Source organism: Arvicanthis niloticus, chromosome 30 (genome assembly GCF_011762505.2).
Source record: "Arvicanthis niloticus isolate mArvNil1 chromosome 30, mArvNil1.pat.X, whole genome shotgun sequence".
NCBI lineage: Eukaryota > Metazoa > Chordata > Mammalia > Rodentia > Muridae > Arvicanthis > Arvicanthis niloticus.
In genome coordinates, this window is record NC_133438.1 from 8526466 (window position 1) to 8531104 (window position 4639).

Consider the following 4639-nt stretch of genomic DNA (forward strand, 5'->3'; position numbering starts at 1 on the left):
AAACTAGCTTCTGCATTTCTTAAATTAAACAATATATTTGAAGGCTTATTATTCTTCAGCATCTGAAAACTTATATATAAAGTTGTAATGTGGTAGTTGATGCCACAAGGTATTATTTCTTTAGTGAATCATATTAGGCTAATCTGTTTTTCATGTTGAAAGATATGCTCTGTTTTTGTCTAAATCCTGTATTCACTATAATTTTTCTTTATTTAGTTTGCTTTTGAAATCCTTATTTGTGAGTTCTTCCCCTTGCATCATTCATACATCTAATTAATTTGACAACTGTGTTTTATAAAGATTTGTCTCCTCTTTCAGTTACATATGTTGAAAAACAGATTGAAGTCATATACATCAACTTTGCCTTTTTGAAATAATTTGTAAATTTGATATTCAATACAGCAAATTTGTGTCAATATATTACTTTGTTCTAAAGTTTTGACATTTCACAAAATTTTCATGTTTTCTTTTCATATATATTTTATTCTGAAGAAATCTAACTTCTTTGTAGTTGGTGGAAGCTTTCATGAAGATTATTCTATAACAGGTCACTGCATAATGAGATCCATAGTACAGTATTGCAAACTTAGGACCTCATTTTATTACACAATGACAAATGTCAACCTGAAAAACATAATTGTAGTCAATATGTGCAACCAGTCTTTGAATTATGGTTACATCACGATTGCAGATGTAACTACTTCCTGACACTGTATTCACTTTTCTATTTTAGTTTAATCACCTAGGCAGCCTTTATCCTTTTATTTCCTCAAAGTTAATCACCTTTGTTAAATTGGTAAAAATTGATGTTATTAAAATATGTTTTTCTCCTTCTTTTTTTATTTTTTTATTTTTTTATATTTTATTTACACTTCAGATGACATCCCATTTCCACATTTCCCCTCCCTAGAAAACCCCTATCCCATGAACCCTTTTCCTTTTTGCTTTTATACACTTTTAAAATGTTAATCAAAGGCTTTATAAGTTTGATAATGCTCAGTAAGAAGTGTAACCTAATACCCAACCTAGATATATAAACTATCTTTGACTGGTTGAGACCCGTGAACATCTGCCTCCATGCCCATCCTCTCTTTTTCTCTCTTTCTCTCTCTCTCATCACCTAGCTTCACCCTTCCTGTTAAAATAAAACTTTTCTCTCAAAATACAATTAGAGCATAATTATTCCTAATTGTACCAGTGAGGTACAAGATAGTCTTAATACCCAGTCCATCATTTTGTTGACTAACCAGAACCTCTATCATCTCTCCTAACTAAAACACTTACTTTTGAACCTGACTTTTTTCTTGGCTTTAGAATGAATGTCAGCTGAAAACCATCCACGCAGATATTTTCTCTCAAAGTAAATAGTCAGAATTGGCTATGAGACTATAGGTCTTCAACCCTGAGATACATGTTGAAAAAGAATTGCCATCAGTGGAATGAAGAGTTTTATACATCACATATAAATATGAAATTATCAATGAATGAATACTGTTTAAAATAATGATAGGCATTCCTCTGCTACCTCCTCTCCCACCTTCTTCAGACCAGATGAGCTGGAACCAAACAGGCAAACTTCACTTCCCCCACCCATATTCAATGCATGCTGAGCTGTCTGTAGCAAGCTCAGCTTCTCTGAGCAGCCTGCAATCCCAGAGGGACCTACTTCTCCTCTCCACATCTCCTCCCATATTTATCAGACCTACTGAGCCTCAAACATACAGGTAGGACATCCAGGGCTTACTGTAGATAAGTAGCTATTCCCTTCCAACACCCACCTTCTCTGCTCCTAAAGTCCTCTCAGCACAGCAAGCTACCCTGAGAAGCCTGAAAGCCCAGGTGGCCATCCATTCTCCCATCACCTCTTTGTCTACCTTCATCTGATCTGCAGCTTGTGAACCAAACAGACTTCATGACTAGAATCATGTAGGATCGTGGGCTCTGAGAAGCAACAGGGCACCTGGTTGAGCACAGGCCTTGAACCATGGACTCTAATCAGACTGCAGGTGTTTGTCTCTGCTCCTGGGCTTTGGTTCTTTTCATTTAGCTTCAGCCGTCTACAGCCCCTCCCACAAAGAGGTCTATGGAGGTCAGTCAGGAGGAACAGTGCCTCAGGCTCTCCCATTTATAGATTAGGTATCTCCAAGCTTTCATACCAAGCCATTAGGTTTCTGTTGCTAGACCCTGACCCACCCCACAACTGTATAAAAGAGCTCTCTATTTGGGAGAAGTAAAGATGTGCAAGAATCATCCTGTTGTCCAAGGGTTTCTGTTGCAAGAGCTGCAACATATGGGAAGACATCTGCTCTCCCTGCTCTCCTGAAGCGCCTGCAGGACCCTCCACTCCTTGCTAGCTAACTGGCTTCTTACTGGCCCATTCTGGGCAGGCTCAGCACAGAGGGACAGGTGCAGCACCTTGAAGTGACTGAGAGGCAACAGAGGAGTGACACAGGTGGAGGCGGCAGCAGCAGCAGAGGTGATTCCCCAACCCTGCTGGCACTCTATCCCCTTGGCCCAGATGAGCCCCCCCCCAACCCCCTGCAATCTGCACCAGGCCAGGCTGGAGATCATCATGGAATGCTCTCCAGAACAGGGACCCACAGACTCACACAGTGCAAGGATACCCACCAGAGGTAACCATCAAGGTTAATCCCTGTCCCAATAAATACTACATCAGAAATATCCAGGGACCAAAACCATCCAGATGACTAAAGATCCTCAAAAGAACACAACAAAATAAAGCCAGAGCAATATGACAAATTGAGAGCACAGATACTTATCTACAGCAAGCTCAGGATATCCTAACACAACTAAAGCAAAAGAAAATAACTTTGTATCTAACCATATAACGATGATAGAGGCCTTTAAAGAGAAAATGAATGAATCCCTTAATGATACATAAGAAAACACAATTAATCAGGTGAAGAAAATAAATATAACTGTGGAAGACCTGAAAGTAGAAATAGAATCAATGAAGACAACCCAAACAGGGACTCCTAAAGATGGAAAAATCTAGAGAGGAGAACAGAACAACAGAAACAAGCATTACCAAAATAATACAGAAAATAGAAGAGATAATATCAGGCATAGAAGATATGATAGAAGAAATTGATATAGTAGACAAACAAAATGTTAAATCTCACAAGGAAATTTGAGAATTCCTCTTTCACAGTCTGAATAATTGTGGGTTTTATGGGAATTGAATTAAATCTGCAAATTTTTTTTAAGATGGCCATTTTTACTATGTTAATCCTACCAATTCATGTGTATGTAAGGCCTTTCCATCTTTTGAAGCCTCTTCAATTTTCTTGTTCAGAAAGTTGATTTCTTGTCTCATAGGACTTTTAATGGCATGGTTCAAGTTATGCCAAGGTATTTTATATTATGTTTGGCTACTGCAAAGGATGTAATTTCCCTAACGTCTTTCATGATCAGTTTATTATTTATATGAAGTAGGGCTGGTGGTTTTTTGTAAAGTTAAATTTCTATCCTGTGACTGTGCTGAAGGTGTATCAGCTATGGCTATGGGAGTTCTCTGGTAGAACTTAAGGCTTATTTATGTATACTATTATATCATCCATGCTTAAATAGTGAAGAACTTCAAGCATTATATGGAATAGATAGGGAGGGAGTGTGCAGCCTTGCTTTGTCCCTGATTTTAGTGGAATTGCTTCCAGTCCCTCTCTATTTAGTTAATGTTGGTCATCTGTTTGCTATATATTCCTTTTATGTTTAGGAATGCCTTCTGTACATAATCACCACGAGACTTTTAACATGAACGTGTGATGGATTTTTCAAAGGCTTTTTTATCATCTAATTAGATGATAATGTGTTTTATTACCTTATTTTATTTGTGTGGTGGATAATGCTGATGCAGTTTTATATATTGTTATATTCCTGCATTTTTAAGATGAAAACTACTTGATCATGATAAATGATGTTTTGAATGTGTCCCTAAACTTGATGTCCAAGTATTTTATTGTATATTTTTGCATTGATATTCATAAGAAAAATTGGTTGCAAATTTTCTTTCTTTGTTGTCTTTGTGGTTTCGATATCAGGTTGACTGTGACCTCATAATGAGTTTGGCAATATTTCTTCTATTTCTATTTTGTAGACTATTTCGAGGTTATTGTTATTATCTCTTCTTTGAAAGTCTTGTAGAATTCTGCATTCAAACCATCTGTCACTGGTTTTTTGTTGTTTTTTTTTATTTTATTTTTGTTTGGGAGAATTTAATGACTCTTTCTTTTTCCTCAAATGTTACAGGAATGTTTACCTATGTTTAGATATTTTACCTGATCTTGATTTTACTTCTTTTAAATGGTATCTGTCTAAAAAATCATCCATTTTATGTAGATTTTCCAATTTTGGGTAGTATAGGCTTTTGAACTAAGATGAAATAATTTTTAGAATTTCCTCAGTTTCTATGTTATATCTTTTTATTTCTGATTTTTATATTTGGTAAAGGTCTCTCTACCTTTTATTTATTTGTGTTAAAGGTTTCTCTATCCTGTTAATTTTCTCAGAGAAGTAGCTCGTGGTTTTGTTGATTATATTTATTGTTTGTTACTAGATGAGTGATTTCATTTTTTGTTTGACTATTTCCTGCCCTCTTCTCCTTTGGCTGAGATTGCTT